The sequence below is a fragment of the Macrobrachium nipponense genome, chromosome 18 (genome assembly GCF_015104395.2).
Source record: "Macrobrachium nipponense isolate FS-2020 chromosome 18, ASM1510439v2, whole genome shotgun sequence".
Lineage (NCBI taxonomy): Eukaryota > Metazoa > Arthropoda > Malacostraca > Decapoda > Palaemonidae > Macrobrachium > Macrobrachium nipponense.
In genome coordinates, this window is record NC_087211.1 from 72,523,135 (window position 1) to 72,534,852 (window position 11,718).

The following is an 11,718-nucleotide window of genomic DNA, read 5'->3' on the forward strand; positions in this document are numbered from 1 at the left end:
TTCTTGTAAAGCCTTGATGCTTTATCCTCAGCTTTGCCATTAGTTAAAACCCATGTGTAGGATAGAAGCTTCGTATTTAGATAGAACAATATTTCATCATCGGCAGTCTCCACATGTAGCCTTGAAATAAGCTGTCAAAGGTTTTACAGGTATATCGGGGTCTTTTAATTTTTTTTAGGTTTATTCAGACTTTTATTTGATGTTATTCAGTATGTCTTACTGGCTGTTATATCTCATATTCAGAACACAGAAAAATTCTCTCTTTTATTGAAGGAAAAAGTTGATGTGTGTGCTGAAGAAACTAATATATGCAGCAAATAAACTAAATCTAACTAAATTCTTGATTTTTAGTGAATGTATTCAAACAGTTGTACCTAATAGAATATGAGAATGTTCAACAAAGTTGATTATATTTAGACAAGAACAGGATTTTAGTGATCATAACCTGCTACAGCAATAATTGTTTTTAGACTACAGTCCCCAGTAAGTGGAGGGGATGTTAATTGAAGCTGATTGTTGTTAGTAGACTGAAGTTCCTGTAAGTGTATGGGACGCTGCTTGAAGCTGATTTTTGCTTTAATATCTTCAAGGGAAATCTTAGTGATGCTCGGAAGTGGAAGCACAGTTCATCCTTGTTGTCATCTGTAAGGTTTAAAGACTAGGTGTTTTTAAGTAGACTAATACCACTGGTTAATCCCTAGTTGGGTTGCTGTTTCTCTCTTGAAAGTTGGAAAGTTATAGTCCCCTGGGGAAAAACAAGACATATCATTAGCTGTACAGCATAGTGGTAGAGGAATGAGTAGCCAAAACCAGGCAGTTCATGGATTGCAGGCCTCCAAGGAATTAATGTGGGCAATAGCGACCACCTTTGTGGAAGTGTGACACTCAGGTTGACCTTATTGAAACATTAAGTGAGTTGTTACTTATCAAAAAGAGACTGGGAAGCCATCATGCAAAGGAGACAGTATTGATGCAGTCTTGCAGTTTGTCATGAAGTATCAGGATTTTAAGTTCTGCGTACATAATAATTATAATCATTAGCAATTTGTGTTCAAATGAGGCTGTCCCATATCAATTAGTTTTTCCTCTCGGGCTTTCACCATTTATCCCTCTTTTCTTGTTTGTTCTCTCTCTTCTATTCACCATTTTTTCCCTTTTTTCTTGTTTGTTCTCTCAGTTTTCTGTTTTCTTTTAATGTCATTCATCTTTGAGTGAGTGTTATGGTTTGATTTATATTTCTTTTGATTTAGTGCAAGCAGCCTTCATTTTTTTTTTTTTTCTCCCAACCTGCTGTTAATAACGGTATAACTATAGGTATCATGCAATAGAGATTCATTTAGTCATATCAGTTTCTAGATCTTGAAACTAGATTGAGAGGATATGTTGAACCAAAGCTGGGTGAATGGCAAAACGGTTTTCGACCAGGAAGAGGGACAACTGATATGATTTTCTCCCTCAAGATGATATTTGAGAAGAGCTGGGAATGGGACAGGGACAGATATATTGCTTTTATAGATCTAGAAAAGGCTTTTGATAGAGTACCAAGAATGAAAATATGGGATGCCCTAAAAGACCCTTACTATGGAATCCCTGAGAAACTTATAAGAGCAATTTATAACACCTATCAAAACATCAGATCCAGAGTAAAAACAAATCAGAGAATGAAGACTGGTTTGAAATAAAATCAGGAGTAAGACAGGGCAGCGTCCTTTCGCCACTTCTTTTTATATTGTTCTTAGATAAATGTATGAAGGGAACTAGGTGAGGATGAAGCTGCAGATATGACCATCAAACTTATGTATGCAGATGACCATGCAATGATAGCCCTCAGCGCAGAATCTCTCCGAGAAAACGTCAACAACTGGAACGTGATCTTAACAGCTAATGGAATGCGGATCAACAAGAATAAGACAGAGATCATGCACCTATCACGAACACCAAGTAACGTAGATGTAGAATTAGAAGGTCGACATTGAAACAGTGTAGAAATTTCAAATACTTAGGAGTAGTAGTTAGTGACCAAAACGATTCAAAGCTGGAAATAACTACCCGAATACAGAAATTCAGTAACAATCTGTATCTGCTCTACCCACTAATGAAAGACAGAAATATACCTCGCAAAGTGAAAACCATAATATACCTCTCTATTTTAAGACCAATATTGACTTATGGCCATGAATCATGGACATTAACATCAAGAACTAGAAGCCAACTTCAAGCAGCTGAAATGAAAGCCCTAAGACTCATAAAAGGTGTAACAAGACTAGATAGGCTACGAAATGAAGACATTAGAAGAGAACTGGGAGTGGAGGGGATACTAGATTTTTGTGGAGAGAGGACAGCTTAGATGGTTTGGACACACCAAAAGAATGGAGGAGGAGCGATATCCTATAAGGTTTTTGGAATGGACACCGGAAGGAAGGAGACCGGTAGGAAGACCAAAAATGAGATGGCTACAAAACATAGAGAGAGGAGTAGAGAGGAGAGGCTCTAGTTTTGCGGGAAGTTGATGAGATGAGGCTCTATGATGATCGCCAAGAATGGAGACTGTTCCTGAAGCAGGACGACTGACAGGCCTGGAGCCTACCTGGCGTCTGGTGAGAAAGGTGAGAAAGTTTCTAGATCACTGTTAATTTCAATAGCAGATCATTAACCAAGAAATTGTTTAATGATCAGAAAAGACTACAGTACAACATATGTCAAGATACTTTGATATTATTAGGTATTAACCAAACCACTAACTCTATAAGCAGTTACATGAGGAGAGGGATTGTTACGGCCTTTGAGAGAGGTCCGCTTCAGGTTCGATATGAAATAAATAAAAAAAAATATTTCAACACCAACAGTTGAAAACGGGGGATACGAATATAGAAAGAGACACTAACACAACAAAGGTTTTTTTACAAGCTTACTAACAAAGGTAAATGCAGAATGGTATCTCCTAATTACATAAAAAGATAGAATCTTACACTGCATGAACTGGGGGAACAGCGAGGTAATTCAAATACTTGCTGGTAGGTTTAGTGACTTGAAGCGATGGCTTTCCTAAAGGAAAACTGTGATTGCAGACGTCCCTCTTGACTCCGTATTGCAGAAAATAATGTCTACTCTCGATAACTTGAAAGTCTCCGGAACTCCCCAAAACCTCTAGCAGGACACTTCCTCTCTGAAGCTTCTCAACGTCGAGATAACTCGGTCGTCCACTCCTGGAGATGACTAGACCAAAATCCAACCAACTCTCGAGCAACTTTTCTTCTGATCCTTAGTCGGTTCCTTTTTTCTTATCTCTCGGATGATCTCTGCTGCTGCTGATCTTTCACTGATAATCTGATCTGTGGTTCATACTGAGGATATCTCTCTGTGACTAACTGGTGATCTCTCTCTCCTGCTCGTCCGTCGTATTTATACGGCACTCTGGGGGCGGAGCCTACGGCGAACATCACAGGCTCCCGAGATTACTAGAACTTCTTAGAAGACTCTTGACGGAATATTGCATCATATTTTGCTGCGTTCCTCCCGACACTTTGGCGCGTGTTACGCTCCACAACACGCCCGACAATTCCAGAACAACCGCGAAAACAGATGCCTCCAACACAGGTGCAAAAGCCTCCTTGCTGCCGAACTTCTCGAAAATGCGTTTTCCTTTCCTTTAACTTCCTTTGCTATGAAGCAATTACCATCACAGGGATATAGGATACTAGTGCATACTCACTCAGTAACTTGTTTGGTAGTAGTTGGCTGTTAATGATATTTGTACCAGGCTTCGTTTGAGCATAATTCATGATAAGTTGGGATTTTATTTTATTTATTTATTTTTTTTTTTTAACAGATTTCAAGAATTGTCTTTAGGTTATTATGCATAAGAGGCAAGATTCTTAATTCTCTGTTTCTTCCCCTTCCACAACATTCTAGTCTGTGGATGAGGAAGGCATATCACAACGTTCCACTCCTCCAGCCGTACCTTCCTTAACACTAGACACACTTCCGTGGAATTCCTGGCCCCTCAATCCTACGGACATAGCACCTATGTGATATGACAGCCAATCATTACTAGCTCTTGAAAAGCTGCCCGTAGAGCATGAACCTGGCGGGTTATGGGAAGTATTTAATACAGGTGAAGAAACACATCGATCAGCATCATAATTGGTCAGAACAAAAGAAACTGAAGATGCTTAGTCATCCAAAGATGGAGGCATCTCCTTTCTCCTGAACTGACCCTTCTCATGAAAATTAGTAATTGTATGTCCATTTTCTCACGTGTAAACAACATACTGAACAAGGATTAGTAATTGTACATACATTTTCTCTGCACCTACCGCACATTGGGTGTGGATCTGTGGACATCAATGTTAAAAATCTTGAACAAGGAAACACTAATCCCCGGGGCATTTCCTCTGTTTCTTGCGAGAACCCAAAGAAACCTTTGCCGGGGAGTTATAAGGATCTATCATGTTCCGAAACTGGTATAATCCAACATCGGTGACCCTGGTAGTTGTGACGCCAGATAACTCACAATCAATCAATCCAACAGAAAACACACACACTGAAACAGAGAGAAATGAAAAGCGGGCAAGCACGTCCTCTCTTAAAGGCAGTAAGAAAGTAATTAGTGCGGTCACAAAATGCCAAAGGGATTGTGGGAGATCCCACATAGCGCGTGATCAAACACAGATGCCAATAGTTCCTTGCGGACACAACTTTTTGTTACCGGTTTTTACAGCTGGTGCTAGAAGATTTATCCTAATGTTAATACCTTAGGGTTGTTATTTTTTAAAAAACAAATTGATTGAGATTTATTTTTTATACATAGCACGCATTAACATGATCTTGGACAAGGTACAAGGGGTCCTTGTTGACAGTTATTTTTGTGGATTTTTTTTTCAAACTTGGGATTTTGATAATTGCTTTGTGTCCACAATTATTAAACGATTTTAATGTTTTTCACATTGCATTTAACATAACACCTGCACAGAATGATTGATGATTTTTGTCTTGTAGTCATGCACTAGCAGTGGATTTACACTTGTCTTGTAGACAGAATAGCCTGGGGCACTAGTTCTTTGCGTCTTTTGTCTGCCTCTGTCCATCTGCTTGTTAATTTGTCTGTCTTGTGTACACATTGTTCTCACTATTACTCCTACTTGCTTGAAAGAATTCCAGTCAAATGTATATCTGTCTTATTTATCTGGGTGTCTGCCAAGCTTTTCCTGTCATTGCATCATCTTGTACAAGAGTAAAGGAATTTCAGTCAAACTTGATACATGGATACATCATACATAGCTGTGCATGAAGAGAAATTGTTCATATTTGTGTCTATCGAACTTATTCTACTTTGAACTAATAGATTTCCCATGGTAACCAAGGAGTAACTATGTTTCCTGAGCATTGAGGTGCCTCTCTCTCTCTCTCTCTCTCTCTCGTCTCTCTCTCCCCTGCTCCTTCTTCTTCTTTCTTTCTACTCTCTCCTCTCTCTTTTCTCTCTCTCAACGACTTCAGTTACTTCATCCTATCTTCTAGATTTCAGTTTTTATTTTTTGTATTTATTTTTTTTAAGCCATCCAACTGAGCAAGCATTATGATTGTCATGCAAAAGATTCTCTCTCATCATCATTTGCCTCGAATAGAAACCAGGTCTTAGGGTTACGAGAAATTGTGCTAGACTGTTCTGTTTCTTGTTTCATACTGTTCAGTCCATTCAGGACCCAGAGACCTGTCAAATCCATTCAGGTCTCAGAAACCTATATTGATTTATATTTTCTTAATCTCGGGAATTAATTGTATTCAAGTTATCCAGTATGGGGTTGTGGTTGAGAGGTTCATCATTCAGGTCAGGGAAAGTATATGTATTGTGAAGTAGGAAATTCTATAATGGAATGGGAATACATCTTCAGGACTCTGAGCTGTTGACATGTAAGGGAAGAGTCCACTGAATGCAAATTATGAAGTTAAAACGACAGACCTTCCAAAATCTAATATCAGTGGATAGATGGACTCATACCAAACATCAGTTGATATAGTAAATATATATATATGTTCATTTTCAGTTGCTTACTTAGTACCAGTATCAGTTTTGTGCACGTGCAGAAAGGCAACCTTCAGTTTCTGATAACTAAAGGAATGTTTTCATGTAAGGTATTTTTTAGTGTTATGTTTGGAAACTATCAGGTAATACAAAAATTTTCAGGATGTTCGTTAGTTTTCCGGATGTGAGTAGCCATATTTTTCATTTATGTGTTTCAAATTTCCTGTCACGTGTTGGTCATTTATAGAATCACTCATCCAATAGCCTCCCAAGCAAAGGCGATAGTTACTGGCAGTTATGAGGAGTTGTTGCATCTTCTAGTTCAGCAATTCTAATGAGTAGTTTGTAGTGCTGGTCTTGGTTGCATTTCTTGAACAATATAGGGCTTTCATAGTATTATATCTGAAGCAAACCCTGTTATTTTTTTTTCACCGTTTTGTAAAACTTTCCATAACATTCATTAATAGTAAGGTATTTACCGAGTTAATTATTATTTTGTTAGTTTTTTAGAACTATGTATGGCAAACTCTTCATAAATCATATCCAGTCCAAAGCTTATATATGCTAGTAATACTAATGTGTAGTTAACCCTTTCATGTCCAACTGACGTTTATAGTACGTAAAAATACTCTATCCCTATCTATCCAACTGACGTAGCAGTACGTAAAATTTACCAAAATTTTTTGTACGTGTGGTAGGGCATTTTTTTTTATTTTGGACAAGTAGCGATTTCCATAGGCTAGATCATACCTTGGATCGTGTATCTCGGGTATCAATATCCGCCAGCAAAGTAGTTTTTCTGTACTGCGCATGCTCAAATCCCTGGCGTAGTAAAATTCTCACGATGAAATCAGCTGATCACACCTACACTTCCCTCTCAGTGATCCCAAAGCCATTTTTCTTAACTCTCCCTTTATTCTTCAACTTTCCCTCTACATTTTCGTATATTTACAAAAGTAATTTCTATGAAAAATAACCGAGATAGGGCTCTTCAAAAAATTGTTATTCTAGCCATAAATGTTGACAATGGTAAAATTTTTTTTCATTTCGATCAATTTATAACATCAAAATGAAACTGTTACCGTATCCAAAGCCATTTTTCTTGACCTTCCCTTTATTCTTCAACGTTTCCTCTACATTTTTGTATATTTACAAAGGAATTTCAATGAAAAATAACCGAGATAGGGCTCTTCAAAAATATTCTAGCGATAATTCTCACTTTACGCCGGGCAGAGCGCTCTGTTTCTTATCCTCTTTTCTATCAATTTTTTCACCGGCTTGACTTATTCGTTTTCCATTGATTTATATGTTGATATTCAGGGAATTTTATTGGCTTTGTCATAAAAAATAATTCATTTGCCTGACTTTCATAGTTTTTGGGTTAGGAACAAAAATATATAAAAAAAAGTAAATATTTTTTTTTGTTTTTTTTTTAAATAACACATTTTTTCGTATTTAGAGGGCTGGGACTCTTATTCTGACTATTCCACCATAAAATACTAACATTTAGAAAAAAAGGGCAGCAAAATGAGCGTTGTTGTCATAAAATTTATATTTTTGCTGAATTTTCAAAATAATTATTTTTTCGCACTGTTGAGCGCTCCCAGACACCTCGGATATCTGGGGACACAGTGCTCAAAACTAAGCGGATATGAAAGAGTTAACTATATTAATTTTTTTATGGGAGGGTCTGAGCGTCTGAAGCAGTGCAGCTCCATTTCCTGTTGATATTTTCTATTACTGCTGTTAATACTGGAAAGTTATCCAGGCAACTGAAGGTTGTAAAAATTACATTTGTGTTTGTCTCTTTCTTCCTATATAAGTGTTAAGTGGTTTATGCAGAGGTTTAATGTAATATTAGATAATTCATGTACCTTTATGATTAAGTGAAAGGAAACGGGAGTATGGGTAGAGTGAATAGTTATATATTGAAGAGTTGGTAATGGAAAGAGGAGACCTACAAAGGGATAAAATTGACTAACTTTCTCAGAATGATTGTGACCTTCAGCTCTTGGCTTTTATGTTTATTATATTCCATTAACTGTGAGTCATAGGGTAGCTAACTTTATAATTTGTGAAGATAATTATTGTAAAGTTAAGAATAATGAAAGTTAGGTAATTTCATTTATTTTTTATTAACTATGCATTATCTTAGTACACCAGTGTGAAGGAGGGGAAAATTAGTTTTGTAATTAACCTTTTAACGTCGAAGCGTTATTTTAAAAATTGTCTCCCATATGCCGGCGGCGTTCGCAAGTGAGCGCTGAAGCAGAAAAATTTTTTTTTTTTTTAAATCACAGCACGCTTAGTTGTCAAGATTAAGAGTTCATTTTTGGCTACCTTTTTTGTCATTGCCTGAAGTTTAGTATGCAACGATCAAAATGAAAAAAATATCATTATTATATATAATATTGGGATATATGACAGCGCAAAAAAAAAATCATATATAATTGTATACAAATTGCACTGTGAGCAGAACGGTTAAAGCTAACAAGTTAATTTTTTTTCGTTGTATTGTACACTAAATTGCTATCATTTTGGTATATGACACATTGTAAAATGATCAAGGCAACACAGAAAGTATTTTTCACAAAATGATGCATGAATTCGTAACGCGCGGACATAAAAAGAAGCTGTTTTCAAAAATTCACCATAAATCGAAATATTGTGCTAGATTCTTCCCGTTTGTTGCAAAATGAAGGTAATTGATTGAATATTACTAGACTAAGTGTTGTAGCTTACAATTGCAGTTATCAACTATTTCGGTGGAGTTAAAGTTGACCGAACGACGATGTTTTCTATTTATCGTTATTTATATGAAAATATTTCAAAACTGATAAAAGCTACAACCATAGGTTGTTTTTAGTTGTATTCTACATGGAATTGCACACATTTACATATAAAACTTTATGTAACGGCTAATTTAAAATGGTGCAAACATTACGACAATCGGGCGAAAAAATTTTATGATTTTTTTTTGGAAGAATTACCGCGCGGACGTTTTTTTTTTTTTTTTTTTTTTTTTTTTTTTTTTTTTTTTTTTTAAATTTTTTTTTTTGTTTTTTTTTTTTTTTTTTTTTTTTTATTTTTTTTAAATTTAAATCACCAGAAGTCGAAAATAGTTGTGCTAGGAGACTTACCAATCTGTTGACAAAATAAAGTTAAATGATTGAATATTACTAGAATGTAAGAGTTTTAGCTTACAATTGCGTTTTTTTTGACCATTTTGGTCGAGTCAAAATTGACCGAAGGTTGATATTTTGGCACATCATTATTTATATGAAATTATTTCAAAACTGATAAAAGCTACAACCATGGGTTGTTTTTTTGTTGTATTCTACATGTAATTGCACACATTTCAATATATAAAACTTTATGTAACGACTGATTTAAAATGGTGCAAACATTACGACAATCGGACATAAAAATTTATGATTTTTTCGGAAGAGTTACCGTGCGGACGTAAGGAAAAAGATTTTTTCATAAATTCACCATAAATCAAAATATTGTGCTAGAGACTTCCAATTTGTTGCAAAATGAAGGTAAAATGATTGAATATTACTAGAATATGTATAAGAGTTTAGCTTACAATTGCGTTTTTCGACCATTTCAGTCGAGTCAAAGTTGACCGAAGGTTGAAATTTTGGCACATCGTTATTTATATGAGAATATTTCAAAACTGATAAAAGCTACAACCATAAGTTGTGTTTTGTTGTATTCTACATGAAATTGCACACATTTTCTTATATAATACTCTATGTAACATGCAACGGCTAATATAAAATGGTGCAAAAATTATGTCAGTGACGAAATAGTTTCGGAGATGTGTCGCTGATACTTTTTAGTGCGAGAAGAAAGAAATTCGTGCTTGCACGCCAGGGTAACGATTGTAAACAAAACAACGCCTTGATCCGTGAGCTCCCAGCATCCCCAAGGCGCGTGATTCAAAAGTTTTCGCCTAGTAGGCCTATAACTATTTTTCTGCAAATTTAAAAAAAACTTCCAATCAGCACCCAAAAGACAATTTATATCGACGTTTAATACGTCCAATGGGCGTTAAAGGGTTAATATGTTTATTATGTCTTATTCTCTTGTCATGGTGATATAACAGGTACAAATATAGTAGTTGATTTATATGTATTTTCAGTTTAGTTACTACAATAGTGTAATTTTACTGGAAAGAATCAGTCTTATGTTAATGTATTTGTGCATCTTCATTGTAATCAGGATATTTTAGAGATTAGGAAAACCTTTATTGTAAAATTTTCAAGAGTTAACATGGATCAGTGCAATACAGAACTTGATGCAGTGATTTATGCTGGGCAATAATAAAGAAATTACCCAGTAGTTTGAGGAGGAGGATGTGGCCAAGTTACTTGTGTCTTTCCCATTAATTGTGATGACACGTCTATGTTCTTAAACAGAACTGAGCACAGTAGTTATTTTGTTGGCCAAAGTATCAGAATGTATGCATCTTCAATTAGCAATTACCTGTGTGTTTTTTTAATGATCTGAAAAATGGCATGATACAAATTAATTTTACAAAGCGCCCATCACACATTGTAGGATGACTTGTCTACCTGCTCTGTGCATTTCGATTAAGAAATTCCCATGGGGGTTAGTGCAGTCAGTGCACCTCTTTAGGTGCAATGTAGGCGTTACTTGTTTTATGCAGTATCCCTTTGGCCCCTAGCTGCAACTACTTTCATTCATTTTACTCTACCTCTGTTCATATTCTCTTCTATCTTACTGTCTACCCTCTCCTAATAGTTGATTCATAGTGCAACTGCAAGGTTTTCCTCCTTTAACACCTTTTACACCTTTTACCTTCAATTTCTTTTTCAGTGCTGAATGGCCTTAGTTGCCCCAGTGCTTGGCTTTATGCCTAAAACCCGTAAATCAATCGATTAAGAAATTATTTCCCTACCTGCTGTGTGTGTTTTGATTAAGAAATTATTCCCCATAGTGTTTTGGTGGTAGCTTTTCCTATATTTTTATGTTTCACTTCACCTAATTATTGATATCCAGTATGATTGTTAGCAGAGTTCTACTCCAGAGAGTACAAAGAATGAGTTGTTGTGTTATTTTTCATTGCTTTCTTTAGCAATAGACAGTCTTTCAGGTGTAGATTATCTCGGTTTTGGACGACTTTGGGGTTTAGCAAGCTAACTTTCAAATTATGTTAGCTAGCACTGTTTACCTATACGTATTTAATTCCTGCTTTGCGTTTTTTCCAGCTTAACCGTAGGTCTTAGTATTTTGTAATTTAGCTTTTAGAAGTATGATAAGTTTTTTCTTTTAGTATTTTTACCAGTTTAACATTTTCTTTTTTATTGTTTACTATTTCTTGATTAGTGATTTTTTTTTTCTTTTTTTCGATTTAGGCATGGCACAAGCCATGCTCTTCTTGCTCACCATCTTCCTCTGTTTATAATATTTACCTAAGTAATGGCTACAAGGATACAAATTGTCATCTTTTATATGGATGTTGTCCTTGCAAATATGGGATCGGTAGAAGCTTTGAAAATAAAGTTTGAAATTTTGCAGTCTCCCAAATGAGGGGCTGTGGGCAGCCCTAGTGACGCATACTTTATGCTCTTATTGAAAAAAAATGTTTCACTACAATATTCTACTAATGGAAATCATTATATTTTTTCCCAGTTTATTTGTTTTCCGTGACAAATTATTGCAATTTG

At 35.7% G+C, this 11,718-nt stretch overlaps 1 protein-coding gene across 1 annotated transcript in view; it reads right to left on the bottom strand.

Moving 5' to 3' along the window:
- The window catches only part of LOC135197158 (uridine-cytidine kinase 2-like), a 162,650-nt gene that overhangs the window by 93,894 nt on the left and 57,038 nt on the right, over positions 1-11,718 (bottom strand).